Here is a 15,609-nt window from a genome sequence, read left to right as displayed (position 1 = left end):
CCACTTACAGAGTACAAAAAACATGTAATGTCCTATCTCTCCAAGCCTACTGTAAAGGTTAGCCAAAACTTGCTGCAATTGCCCTGCAACAGCTTCTCTGCAATTATTCACCAGCACAAGCACACAGAGTACCCTTATCTTCTAAGGAAGAAAAGGTCACCCCATGTGTCAGATTCTGAATGCAGAACTTTGAGCCTTTTTGTAAGTTTAGACCCCATAAAATCTAATTAAACCCAGCACTGTCACACTGAAGCAAATGAAGGCAAGTGACCGTATGAGCATGCTCTCTAAAACGTTAACAGCCCTGTTTCGCAATACAGGCTGACTAACCACATTATTCACCACAGGCTTTCCAACCCATTCACCCTTTCATTACCCAATTAACATCTCATAGTACAGTACTACAAGTAAGCTTTCTATCAAAATATGCATAAAAGTGAAGCATTTCTTCATTTGTTCAGCCAGCAAGCGTATTTTGTTGTTGTTATTATTATTTAGAGTGGAAAAAGTTAAGGGGAATTTCCTTGCTGAAGATAAATTATTGGATACATAACTAAAAGTCTATTGAAGCTGTAGAAAACTCACCTTTCAGCAGTGAAAGTACTATTTAGATCATACTTTGAGAATACATCAGAAATGGCAACCTTAAACTCTTTATGTAAGACCAAAGAGACCAAGCTGTGACAATAATGTCTCTGACAGCATTCTTTGAAATCGTGATGCACTGCGATCATATGATGTGAAGTACAAGACATCCTCAAATCCATCAGATTTCTTGCTGTCTTATACCTAAACTAAGGTATTGTGTGAGCACTCCACAACTCTCTCCAGAGAGCTTGACACTTCTATCTGCACCACAGATGAGGGTGGAAAAAGGGGAAAAAACAATGTTATGACAGCAACATTTTACTGGCAGAAGCCAGACTTAAACAAAAATTGCAAACAGCTTATGAAATATCAGGAAATGAAATAATGAACTGTACTCCAACACACTGTTAACAATTATGTGTCTTAAACATTCAGCTACCAGAGGCCCTGTCCTACAGCTTAGGATTTTGTAAAATACACTTTCCAAACATAAATACCCCCAGACTGCAACAATTAACAGAGGAGTAAGTATTCCACAGTGTTATGTAACAGAAGTATCACCAAAGTAAACATTCAGACTCTTAAACAGTCACAACAATACAAGTTTGATCATTGCAAGGCAGAAGTTATTCCTAAGACTATGCAATGCCTCTTCTAGTAGATGCAAGATAAATCATTTGCCTCTCACAAACCTGTGAAATTCAGCAAATAAAAGAAAGCAAGCCTCATTTTCTCCATCAATAACTATTATAAAGCAAACGTCCCAGTTCATCAGACACCACAGCAACTGCAAACTCTGACTACGGTCCTAAACAATATGCTAAGAGGTTTAAGAGCAGAGACATAAGGCAGTAATCCCCTTGTTTTGTAGGCTCACTCTAAAAATACCCTGCAGACTGTCAGTCACTGGTGGAAAGCAGGTCTCCTAAACACTTGATGTGATAGAAAGTGAGTTGAATTATATTATCTATAATAACTGAAAAGAAGCAGAAGTTTAATAAAGAAACACTAGCTATGTGCCTTGTGGAAAGCATTTCAAGTAATTCTGCTTTGCAGCTCATCTGCACACACGTGAATAATTTTAACTAACCAAGCCACGTCATTTCCAAGTGAATCATTTACATTTAGGGCAGCTAAATATCAGACAACTCAACAGTTTTCAAACATTAACATCTCGGTTTAAAAGGTATCTTTACAAATACATGCTAAATTTCAGAATGAAATTAGATATAAATGAAAGTACAAAAAGAGCTGAAACAGCCAAGAGGTATGTTCTTTAAACACCCAATTCCACAAACTGCAGCTTGAAGTTATGTATGTCAAATCCCACGAAAATAAATGCATTTTCAAAATTTAAAAAACACTCTTTAACAAGTAAAATAAGCATTTTACTGGTAGATCAATCATAAACCTTAGGGTTTACACTGGACTTACTTCCATAGGACCTATGAGTATTTTATAAGCAATCAGTGTTGATTAAACAAGGCCAAACATCTGCTGCTTAGTAACAGAGAGGGTCGAATATAAATCAGTCAGTCACACCTTTGTGCTGTTGACCTGATCACTCCCTACTCACTGGGAGTCCAGAAACATAGGAACACATGCTGTATTTTTGGTTCCAGCTCTCAGGTAAGGGCACAGAGAGCAGACAAAATGAGCTACAGATCCAGAGCACGCCTTGCAGGAACCAACTGCACTCGAAACCAGTTTACTAGGAGGACATATTTCAGCAAGATATTAAACATTTTTACAGTGAAGCTTTACCCTTGGTTCATATACAATGTTTCACAAAAGCAAAAGCAACCGCATTTTGGCCAACCAATCCTGCAACACTGCTCTACACCAGCCCACAGCATGGTCCAGCCCAACAGCCCACACTGCAGGAACATTTGGATCAACAAGCCATACATCTCTATCAGCCTTAGGAGAAACCTTCAGTGGGAATGAACAGCAGTGCTGCTCAGTCTGTCAGAAGGAGGATTCAGGTACAGAGAAACTAGGTAAATCCACATGAGTACTAGTGTGCTCAGATACAAAACAGCGAGGTAAAGAGGGCTCTCCACCACAACCAGCAATGTTTCATTCATGTATGCTCTCAAAAGAAGTAAGTTCAACAACTGTTTGAAGGTGATGCAAAATGTTCCAGAGTAGATTAAACTGATTTTAGAAATACAAGATCATCTCACAAGAAGAAATTATTATTAAATTATTAAAACAGCAGAGAAAAGCATATGGAAAAAGGGTAAACAAGCCACTGTATTATAAATGACAATGAATATTAATTCAGCTATTACTACTGTCTAGGAAAGATCATAACTCATGTTTAGTCCTCTAAAAATTTAACTGTCAAAGAAGGAAACAGTAGTAAGAATTATTATGATATTATTATGAAATTCTTTATATTTAAAAATTAATTATTATTAAATTATTATGAAAGAATTATTATGAAAGCAGAGCAAAGCAAGCAGGTTGCAGCAGCATAAGACCAGACTGCACTCAGCTTCAATACCATATCGTTGTTGTAGTTAATACACCCTCCCTGAAATGAAACTGGAAGGTGCAGGAAAGAAGCAAGTATAAGGAAGATGGCAAGGACTACTTAATACCTTCAGCTCAAGGACAGATTAGATATATCAAAGGTCTTCACCTCAGAAAACCAATTTTCCAGTGGGGAAAGCTACAACAGTTACAATATCATAATGTTAGAAAATAAAAAGGGAATGATGATTTTCCAATTCTTATATCGTAGGAACTGTGAAAAAGCAATAGAATCCTCCAGCAGCCCAGGTTTTAATAAAACAGTACTTCTCTTCATGATACAAAATTAAGCAGGACAATTCCTAGGTCTGGGAAAGCTTAAAAACTAAAAACAGAAAGGAATTTTTAAAAATAAATCCCCAAACCACCCAGATTAATTATTTGATTGAAGCTTCCAAAAGCTATTGGAACCTATAGTGGCGGTGGTGCAGCCATCCATTTAGGAAATCACCCAGTCCCATCTGACCAGCTGGGAAGTCTTGCTTCATGTCTTAATCGTCTATTCTTCCCAGGATCCAAGAGTGACTGTATCAGAGAGAATGGCCGTGCTATGGAGCCTTTGTTGTGAAGCAGCCCAACTCCCAGGCTGGTGTCCCTTCAGGGCCAGTCCAGCTGGCCACACCTCCGCGTGGCAGCTGTCACAGCGCCACAGCAGGGCTGTTCACACCCAGCTGCCGCAGCACCACCCAGAGCTGCCTCTCTACAGTGGAAGGATCTCCCTTTCCAAAAAAAAACCCAGAAGTAGGAGTTTTTATAGCTCAAGACATTTAAATGAAATGAATCTGTATATTCCAGATAGCTCGCAAAATCTGAATTGTTGTGGCAACAAGTCATGAGTGCACTTAGTCAATCTCAATTACAAAATGAAAATTAGCTTAAACTGCCCCGACGTGTGTCATTCACGGGATGACAGATGACTCCCTGTTACACCATTACTGCGCTGGGCCCAAGCACTCCAGTCAGTCACTGCCTGGCAGCTGTTCCATGGCAGCTCAAGGCACTTCAATCGCCCCCATCCTCCACAGCTAAATATAATTAAGGCCTTCTTATCTGTGGGTTTTCTTCAGCTTGTTCACGCTAAATCAACCACACTTTTGACTGCAGCCAATGCAAAGAAGGAGGAGGCCGAGTGACACAAAAAGCATTTTTTAATATTAATTTAGAATTCAAATGAAATTGTGAAGCGTTGCACCAAGCTTTTGTGAAAAAGTGGCAGGTTTTAATAATAAAAATGAGCCCAGAGAAAAGATACAGTAATTTTTTCCAGCTGTCAGGAGGATATCAGAAAATCATTTGATCGTCCCTCATTAAGCCTAACAACAGAAAAAGTTCACTTTCATGTAAAATACAGGCAGAATGTTCTTAGGAACCCACTCCAATATCCAGCATTGCAACTGTGGTTGACTTCTAAGAACATACATTTTTCTTTACACTAATCTTATTTATTATAGTAAGAATTAATGTATACATTTGTACACCTGTCCGGTGCAAGTTTTGAATTGTTCCGTAACACTTTTCGCATAACTCTTTACCAAGCTCTACAAGGAACTAACAGAATTTCCAAATCCATTTGCTTTACACAAATGTAACCAAATCAGAAGCTAGCTTAACCAAGTCAGTCACAAGCTATAAATACCTTTAAGCACACAGAATGCAATGCTTTCTGAACTCCCTCACCAGTTAAATACCTTTAAATATATCTTGCATCCTCTCTAGAATCTAATAGAAGCCACATGTTTCATCACCCACAGGAGTCACAGAACATTTAAGGGCTCTGTCACCATACTCCCTGTGAAAGGTGTCTAAACAGAGAATTCCAACACAATTCCAGCCTTCTGATACCATTTTGTATATAGGCAACTAGCATTCCTTATGATGACATAGCACTTAAAACCACATATCGTTCCTAATGTTTCCCATGTTTGCTTACTGCAAAGCCTTGAGATCTAAGCACAACTTCAGTGATTTTGAAAATTGTGTAGAGCAACAAAACTGAAGAAATATCCTTTATAAGCATTTACCTTCATAAAATCCTGATGGACATAACGGTGGGAAAAAAACATTCCCCAAACCCAAGTGTAGTAGAATCAGTTACCAGAACAATGTTCATATGACAGCAGCAAGAATAGGTTCACTTGGTGACTTACTTGTTTTTCCCCCCGTCAGATTCTGCTATAGCACTTTTCTTTAAAATCCCTCTGTCTTGAAGCTATAACCATGACTCCATGAATATTAAAAAAAAAAAAAAAATAGTCTTTGGTCTGAAATAAAGGAGAAATGATAAAGTGATAAGGTCAAGTCCAATATGGGCTATAAAAGGTTTCATCTGGGAACTTACGTCATTTTCTCCCTGTACCTCCCTCTCCTTGTACAACACAAGGGGGTTTTTTGATAATTTCAGTGTTTCTTTTAAAGAACAACCCATAATCTGGAATTAGTACTCCATTATACTAATTTGCCACAACTCCAGTCAAGGCTGGATTTTTCTTTATTCATGGGAATAGACCTGAAGCTTCTCAGACCTATGGCAAAAGCTTTCATCTTAGTAATTTCAATGTTTGCATATTTTAATTTGGGGTAAGAGGGGAGAGGAGGGAAGGGGTGAACTCTATGGAATTAAGTGATAAAAGGATACATCGATCAGTCTGCATTTAAGGTTTGAGGTTTTATGGAAGAATTCCAAGTAAAGTTTTTCATGTCTGCTCTTATAAACAGATGCATACTTCCCTCTCCCACTCCCTCTTCCTATCACTTGGCATTTAAAGCCTTTTGCTTGTAAGATAGTAATGTTGGTCTTTATGGAGACTGTAGATAGGAATTCAACTGCTATTGCTACAAAATCTCACAGGCAGTGTTTTTTAAACACTGATAATAATCTCTCAGACATTTCCTTCCACAGAAGTTACCAGATTTCATTATGGTCATTAAAATTAGTAACACATTATTTCTGAAGAGCAATGATATATCATGAATCCACAACTACAGGCTCAGTGAGAATTATCATATAAAACTTCAGACATCAATAAATCCCGGGGTTCCTTTTCAGATTGATTTTTTTTTTACTTCCATTAAACTCAGTGATGATAAAAGAAAGTTCACTTTAAGTATATGTAACAATGAAAATGTATTTCTCTAAATAAGTAACTCTGTATACTCCCAAAGAGATGGCTTCTACCCTTTTCACCTAAAACCAAATTAATGATTACAAAATTTCTTCATGATAATGAAGTTTTTTTTAATGATAGCTTTAATTAAGAAATGGAAGCAATATGTTAACTTCTCTAACAATCTAATCAAAGTATTTGGTCTTTCCAAGACCACAACAGGATTTTAATTCCATACTGTAAACAATATTTTAACCAGTTCATCTAATATAACATTGGGGGTGGGGGGGAAGTATAAATGTGAATTTCATGTCACTACCTGAGACAGACTGCACCAAACTTGTAAAACTGCTTTACTTACCGAACGAACTGCAAGAACTCACATCAGCATTTTAACCTTCTAGTCAAAACTAAGTCTATGGTAATTCAGAAGGTCAAGTCTTAGATAAAATGGACTAGAATATACTAGATTCAGACTTCTGTATCTCCTTCCTGGTGATAAAATATTGGGATCTTAATTCAACTTTTTTCTGTTAGCTTTCTCTTCCCCATATTAATTCTGCTAGCATACAGATTTTATCTCTTTCAAGAGCAACACAGAATTTCTGCTACAAAAAGCAAACATGCATTAAAAGTCAAGAAAGAGCCTTTGCATGTGTGGTTTCTTCACAAAATATACTCACATCTCAAAATGACTATTAAGAAAAGGCCAGAACGTGCGTTCTAACACAAACAGTTTAAAATAATCTTCCCATAACAGTGAAAAACCTCCACTGAAATTGTCTGTGGAATTTGGAAATTAAGATCAAAATTGTTCCCATACTCTTAGTGCAGTAAGACACAGAACACTTAGTGAGATGAAGTTAAACCAAGCACTTTAAAAGTTAGCCAATCATACACTAAAAGACCAAGTTGAGATATGCACCTCAAAATGCCCATGCTGCCTCTCAGGGTCTCAGTTTACCTATACAAGGAGCTAAGACTATCACCCTCTTCAATGAACACCAAAATCCTATAAATATTCACAAAACTGTCTCACTATTCTTCATTAACAGTTCTCCCACCTAAATGATTCTAAACTGTTTTTTATTTTTATACAATAAAAAATATTTAATTTAATAAAAAACATATGCTTGTTTTAGTCCCAATATGGAAATAAATGCTCAACTTAATATTATGAGCATGAAAAGATCACAAAAAGGTGTTTTTATTTCAAAAGCTGCAAATGAAGATATAATTACAATCAATATATGCTGAATTAAGTTAGAATCATCTCGTGCCATCAGTAAAACATTCTGTCAGCTAGGGCTAATAAGAACTACAGAAATATTGCACATTGCACCCATTAATTCTCTTTAAAATAAGCTGCCATCTGAGACATGGACAAAAAGACCATGTTCATTATTCAAATATTATTCAGATGTTCATTATTCAAACAAATTGAGGTTTTGGCCATCTTGTTACAGTTGTTCAAACGCTGGAAAAAAGTTCAATATTAATTCACCCCAAACTAGAGAGGTATGTAGTTTTGTTCCTGGTACAGAAATTAACGTTCCTTACCCTCATCACGATCTTGAGCAAAGTAGGATGCTGCCTCTCATGTGTGGGATCACAATTCTGTCTCCTTCAGAAGGTGAAATGCATTCCACAGCTGTGTGGCAGGTCATGTTCTCCCAGAGGGAGGTCAGGCTGCCCACAAGTCAGTACAGGACTACAGGCAGGGCTGCCAGCAACAGTGGCAATTCAGCAGCTCCAGTGATGCCAAAGAGCGCTCTCGAGCACACCAGTCTGACTGAATGACCTCGGCTCGGCTAGAACTCTGAAAACCACAGATGTCTCTCACCTTTCTAAATCAAGTGTTCTTCACAGTAAAACAGCTACAGTGATCTGCTGCAACACACAGAATTTGGTGGCAGAGTCCCAGAAAGTGCATTGCCCATAAGTAACACATGCTGGAAAACCACATGGCTGCAATAGCCTCTGAATCATACAATACCTGTCATCTTCCCAACTTTAAACTGCTTGGCAAAAGAACAAGAAAAGTCAAACAGGAAATAATGAGGAAAAATTGTCTTCATTCTCAAGTCCATCAGAGCAATCAATGAAGCTTCAAGCTCTCTGCAAAGACAGAAATACCACCTGACAACCCTGAAACCCTGCACCCAAAGGCAGCCTTTCCACATCTGCAGCACAGGGCATTCTACAAGTCACTCCTCAAAAAACAGACACAGTACAGAGCAAGTGGCAGAAGGCAACCAGGGCATCACTCACAGGAATTACCCCTGAACAATTCACATTCTACCACTGCCACATTCTGCATTGCCTGCTGATGGATGTGGACAGTGGCAAGCAACAAAGATCACTCCTGGCATGAGTGAGTTTGACACGGAAGCAGTATGAGCTCTATAGTTGGGGCAAGTAGGAAATTGTGCTGCTGCTACTGCCCAGGCTGACAGATGAAATCATGTCCCTTGCGTTGCCATCTTGGTATGGAGAACGTCACCCTACTTTCATCATGGACAGCTGCTTCCTGGGGTGGCAACTGAGCTGGGCAACAGGACACAGGATGAAGAGGGAGGCAGTCTAAAAATGCCTGCAATGGAACAGCTGGCACATGGTATCAAGGCAGGCACGACAGGGACTCAGTGAAAAGGACACTGGACATTGTGCTGCCAGATTCACACAACCATCAAAGTCACAAGTGTGTTGTCTTCTCCAGCAACTAGTCACAGAGTCCACTGATTTGAACAGCACCTCCATTGTTCTGGCAGGTGACTGTAGCACAACTACTCCATCCATATATCACCATTCTTAACAGCATACCCTGCCTTCCCTTTCTTAGTCCAGAAAATTTTAAAGAAGTTAATCTTACAGAATGTGCAGTTTTCTCTTACACAATGGGTAGCCTATAGGATACTGACAATATAGGTAACACCATTTAGAATGCCATTAAAATTAGGTGGGAGACAACACCACCTTCCTTCACTAGGAATCAATTATACATTCCTTAATTACAATGCCTCTACATATATTTAACTTCACCTTATTTACTACATTCACAGGAATGGAAGTTACAAACAGGGACTGCAAATAGTGACTTGGTGACACAGGTACTGAACTGAGGCAGAAAGTGAGCTTATTCTACTCTAGGAAAATCAGATCTCCTAAGAAGCTGGCATAGTGTGCCACTGAGGTAAGCTCGGTTGGCTGGAACATGGCACCAATAATGCCAAGGCTGTGGGTTCAATTCCTATATGGGCCATTCACTTAAGAGCTGGTGTTGATGATCATTGTGGGTTCCTTTCAACTCAGAATCTTGGGATAATCCCTTCTTGCTGGCAAGTTCTGGAAGAGTCGATCTTGACATCAGCCCCTGGAGGACCAAGCATCGCCTTATGTCACTTGGAGATTACCAAAGGCACACATTCCACATGGCCAGAAAACAACAGTGCACATGGCAGAACTTAGAAAGTCTGCTCAAACTGCACCACTCCTCTGGCAGCTTTAGCAACCTTCACACCAGGTTAACTAATGACAATTGGTGTCTTGCAAAAATACATCAGCAAAACTATAGGAAACCAAAGTTTGGCTACAGCACAATGGCTAAGGCCTCCCCACGCACATTATCGAGCACTTGCTTGAAGCTCCCATTAATTCTCAAAGGTCAGATTTCATTCCAAAAGCTGATTGTCCATCAAGTGCACTGCAATTATCTATATTACAGAGCCACCCTTCTCCTCTGCTTATGGTTTGCACTGCATCTTCCCAGCTCAAACTCCACCTCCTGAGATCATCTACACAACAGCATCTTACCTGCAGCTCTCTGAAGCTGCACACATCACACCAAACAAACAGCACACTAAAGGCAGTGGTCTCCTTCAGTGGTATTACTTTCTGGAAAAGGAAAGAGTTCTTAGACAAGAACTAAAAAACTCATCTCTCTATAAAAGATTTTTTCAACATTATAGCAGCCTAACCACTCCAGGTAAGAGATGCTGAAAGCGTTTACCTAAAGCCTTGCTACAAGCATAAATACACAGCTTTGCTAGCACTGAGACTTGAGAAGTTAGATCCCTACATCACAGAACTTAATCTCAAAGTAGGAGCAGAAACAGCCAAGTAGCTATTACATATATTTCTCTGACCAACTTAGTCTCATGACAGTAACATTATGCAAGTATCTATGGGCATTTGAATCACATGCCTCAAAGAGGGCTGTTGCAAGCCACAAACCACTTTTTCCCAAATTTCACACCTAACCAGATTTAAGAGTAATGCCAAATTGATATTTTGCAGTGGTAAGGCAAAGTTGATGAACTCACAAGTATCACCCAAAAAGATCTATCATCAATGCAATAACATGTTCTTAGTTACTTACACTTAGTATCTTACATAAAGACGACTTCTTCAATGAAATCTATCAATTTGCAAATGTAATAGCTATTTTCAAGGGCAGCCTACTTAAGTGACTCCTTTTTAATTAAGGATAAACTAAATATTTAATGAATTCAGAGTTCTTATATTGTTCCCTCACTGTCTGTAAGAAAATACTCTACAAAAGAAGGGGCAAAAATCACATTCTCCTTTTGCACCTCTCTCTATTGTGAAATACACCCTCTGAAGTTGACCACCAGCACTGTTTACCCAGGGATTATATAGAAACTTCTTTATAAAGTGCACAGTGTCTGACTACACAAACTGACAGAACTTCCTCAGCCCTTCCAAGTCTCGAGTCTGAGCGATGACAACACCGTTAAGTGACAACAGTTTCCAGGACACTCATATTCACATTGCCTATTGGAAGTTCCTTATCACCAGAAAGGGTTACAGTGCATGCATCATGTCTGACAGCTACCGTGCTTTTTTCCATGTTCAGTTTCTTTCCTGTACTTGGTCCTTCTGTTTTCAAGTTTAACAAGGCTGAGTCCATCAACTTGAATTTTAGAAGTTTCTTAAGATTAAACATTACAGACATTGTGACTGGAAGAAGACTTGCTAGTGGTACAAGATGAAACCTATTGAACCCTAAAACTACAGCAGAAAAAACAGGATGAAATTCAGCGTGCCCTGGATTCTAAACCCCAAAACTGACAAGCAATCACAACTACATAAATTTTTATTCACAATATTTTGAAATATCAAGTTAGTGATCTTGAACACACAGGAACATGCAGTTCCTCATAGAATTCTCCCTCCCTGAATTCTTGCAAAAAAAGAAAAACTAAAGATGAAGGTGGCAAAATAACTTCAGAGTCTGGAATTGAATGCTTTTCATAGCCTCTAACATGAACTTCTAAAATGCAACAGGCTGCTGAAACAAAGCCAAGATAACTGAGGTTATCTTGGATTGTCCTCCAACCACACCCAGGAATGCAATGCATGCCAAAACTCCACAGTTGGTCACAGCCATGGGCGCAGGAGGAATCCAAAGTGCCCTGAGTCAGTTTCTCACCGCTGGAATCGGGCATTCAGGCGGGCTGGCTATAAATATCCAGTGCTGGAGATACAGGAGGAGATTGGAGCCATATGTGGGAGACCCAAATACCAATTACACACCGAGCAAAGTTCCAGCAACACAAAATTAAGGAAGAAGAGGAGATTCAGGAAATGGCCTACTTTAAGGCATACAGTCTGCATGTTCTGAACTCTTACAGAAACTGAGCAACAAGAAGTAAGGCTGGGAAAAGGAATCAGAGGTTTGGGCTACAGAAAAATCCCCCTTGTATATTACACACCAATGCATACAATCCTGTTAATCAATTTATGCTTTCTACACAGAACAAGTAAAAATTGTGTGAAAAACCAGATTAACTAGTAAGGCAAAAATCCCAAAAGATGTGACTGACCACATAAACTAACTTCACAGAACATACCTAAAGTCTGCCCAAGCTTAAGATTGTATTCATAGCTGAACATACACGTGATCTGCTCCAGTTTTTGCAGTTAAATTGTCTTACTCCCCTTTTTTTTTTGTTGTTGTTGTTTGTTTGTTTGCTGGGGAGGGGAGGATGTTTTTGTACTAAGAACATTTTTAATTTTCAAAATATTCTCTATAGGTGAATGTCTTTTCTACTAAAAAGGATTTTTTACATTTTGTTACTGCTACATTCCTCCTCTAGAAGCCATCCTGGACTTACAAAACAATGAATATCTGAATAGAAGTTTTAAAATTGTCTTACATTTCACAAGAGTGAAGACACCTAAAGCAAACTTGTAAATTTTTTTCCTGAAGGGGTAGAGGGGTTTGGGTGGTGCAGAACAGGATTATCTGACATACTTATTTCCCTGATGCTGGAAAGAAGACTAGAAAGCATTCCTAAAATATTTGATAGTCTTGAGATTCACAGTAGGAGACTGTATTTCCTGCTGGATAATAGTATTACGTTACACATAAAAACGACTATGTCAGTAAAATTAAAACACCTACAACACGTGAAGCTGTCAGCAGAGCTCCTGTTCTGTTTGAAAGGAGCCTCCAGAAGGGCCCAAGGGATTTGCAAGACACCAGCAAGAGGGATGACTGAACACCTCTGTGAAACCTAAGTATCCCAGGTTGATGACCATTGTGAGAAGTTAATCTATGCTCGCTCTGGTACAAAATCAGAACCTAGACCTCTGACTGATTCTCCTTTATAAGATTATTTTGGGAATGGGAAAGAAAATAAAACAATGTGCTTTTTGTAGATATAGTTACCCAGAGATTATGGGAGCAAACAATGTGTGTCAGTATTACTGACTAAGCATTATGTCCTAGGTCTGAGAAGAAAAAAAATTAAGGAAATAACAACTAAAATACGAATAAAAAGGCACTGCTGGCATAGCTATTGCTAAGTGACATCTTACCTAGCTTTTATAGTGACTAATTATTGACTGGCATCACAGAAAAAATAGATTTTGAGTAGAAGTCTGAATATTGATAACATCAGCTTAATGAGTATGATGTTTAAAACCAAACTCAAGCAAGACTCAAGTCTTCAAACTAGAAAAACATTTAAATTTATCTACTAAATACACCGTAAGAACACCCAGTGTTTATTTACACTGTATTACATTTCAAAGGTTTAAACTTTCAATATATGAGTAACTAGCAACCTTTTCTGAATCTATTTTAAGTGGTTTCCCTATGCAAACAATTGGAGGGACTTTTTAAAGATCTCGCTGAAGTTAAAGGTCTACGTTGAGATGAGTTCTGAGAACATGAAAAGCGCTTCAACACAATGTTCTCAGTTATATTAGGATACACATTTTAAAAAGGAATAAATGTCCTGAGGATGTCCCACAATTTATTTATAATCTTTCATAAGAATCTCTCAGATTCTAAAGTTCACAAAATCTCAAGACAAAAAGATGTGACATTCTGTTTTTAAGAAATGATGGAGAAATTCACAAGCTTATTTCAGGGAATAAACAGATTACACAACCAGGCAGAGAAAGGAGAACTGACAGAGTACACTGCTGATTTCAAACAAGTGCTAACAAATACCTCCTTCAATAATTTAAATCCAGTCCACCCAGGATTTGAAACCTACAAGACATTCACTTTTACCTAGAGTATTAAGTCAATGGTTTCCATAGCACTTTTCTTACCATTCGGAAAAAAAAATGTCTGCTGTTTTAAGGACTCCACAGATTACTACCCATACAGACTTTGTCACTTGCACTACAGACAAATACAGATGATACAGATCCCCAAAATTCAGAGCATGAAAAGGTAAAGTTCTGCAAGAGAAGGAGGTAAGGCAAGAATGTGGTTGTGTTACAGGCTTCACTGGACAGGCTGCCCTGAGACACTCCCTGCAAATTCTCTTCACCACCCACGGCCCCTCACATTAGGCATCCAGATATGACACGCAGCAGGAAGGCCTGGACAGCCTTCGTCGTGGGTCAGGTACACTGAAACACTCTGGGAAACCTAAACCAACGGCACGTGGCCCCAAAGGCACCTGACTGGGACCTGGGAAACCCTGGGAAATGCTGCAGCGTACACAACCCAAAGCCACCTTCAGCTGCCTTGTTCTGCACAGGTTCTGGCAGTGCCTGCATCAGTTCTGAGACTCCAAAGCAAACATTTTCTAACAACTACAGTCATAACACCTCAGGACAACTCAATCAGAAGCAATAGCTATATCTTGCTATAGAAGCTAGCACAGCTTACTGTGACTGTCACTTATTACATTCCACCAGAGCAGCAACTGACACAACCGCATAAAATTAAAAATATAACCTACCAAAACCCTTTTTTTTAAATCCCTGCAGTTAATGTGCTCATGAAGTCCATCCTTCTGTGACAGAGGATGAAAACCAGTGAGGTTTAGGAGGCAACAAGAGTCCTCCACTTGGGTACAACAACTTCAGTGAAATCTTCAGCAACACCCTGCCTTTTCTGCAAAGCCTGAGCAATTGCATCAGTGGGCCACTGGAGATGCCTCACTTCCTCTGCATCTTCAAGGCTTATGCAAGGTTTTACCAGCCCCAGCTGTGCTCACTGATAACATAAGAAAGCTTGTAAAAAACATCTGAGAAGGAGCAGAGTGAGGTCCAGAGTGAAGCATTCGGGTATGGTAAGTTTCGTTCCATAAACTGAATTTAGTGCTATTCCTGAATCCTGCTTTCACTCATTCAAGTTTGTCTTTGTGACTGCCAGAGCTACTTTACTCTTCAGCGTACACCTATAAAAATAACTGTGCAGACAGGATCCCAAGGTGTACTAATAAGACAGTTACAAGCCTAGACAGCAGGAAGTTTCAGCCCATTCCAAAGGAGCTTAATACTTAATGGAAGCATAGAGGCCTACAATTACACAGCTAAGTCCCAATATATGTTTTTTACAAGATTAGAGCTGGAAAAATTCACCTGTCCTGAGAAGGAAAGAAGCCACATGGCAGAAGAGAGATAGAGGCAGCCAGGAAGACATTTCCAGAATTTCTCCCTTCAGCCTTGAATTACCGAAGTCATTGGTGGTTTTTACACCTCTTGAACACCCACAATATATTCAGTCCACATGGTTTACCTCGTCACTAAAGACTAGAGTAAATATCAGAATAAGTATCTCTGGAAAGGGGGTCTACAAATACTCAGAATTTTTTTTTTTTTTAATGGCAGAAAATATAACACACACAGACACTCCACACCCCACACCCCAATTTGGTTCTACATACCACGGTTGTTTGGTAGTTGTATATGTTAGCTTCTGCCATTTTTGTCTGGTTTCCATAAATAAACTTATTTCTATCATGCCAAGTACAAACTAATGCATGTACATGGGACTAAAAGCAGAGAACCATCACTCCCATTTACAAAGTAGAAGGGAACTTGATTAACCTGAAAAGATGCAGTCTGAATCCCAACCTGAAATATACTGCAAAATTTACGTAGATGG

The 15,609-nt window shown here is 39.0% G+C and overlaps 1 protein-coding gene across 1 annotated transcript in view; it reads right to left on the bottom strand.

The window, feature by feature from the left end:
* The window catches only part of NUMB (NUMB endocytic adaptor protein), a 44,844-nt gene extending 41,288 nt beyond the window's left edge, over positions 1–3,556 (bottom strand). The window contains exon 1 of the mRNA XM_041402288.1: positions 3,538–3,556. The gene's annotated coding sequence lies outside the window, so the exon portion shown is untranslated. The remainder of the gene's footprint in view (positions 1–3,537) is intronic.
* Between the last annotated feature and the right edge of the window lie 12,053 nt (positions 3,557–15,609).

This window comes from Onychostruthus taczanowskii, unplaced genomic scaffold (assembly GCF_017590055.1).
Source record: "Onychostruthus taczanowskii isolate IOZ18803 unplaced genomic scaffold, ASM1759005v1 scaffold1, whole genome shotgun sequence".
Classification (NCBI taxonomy): Eukaryota; Metazoa; Chordata; class Aves; order Passeriformes; family Passeridae; genus Onychostruthus; species Onychostruthus taczanowskii.
The sequence above is the reverse complement of the archived record's forward strand: the minus strand, read 5'-3'. Positions and strand labels throughout refer to the sequence as shown.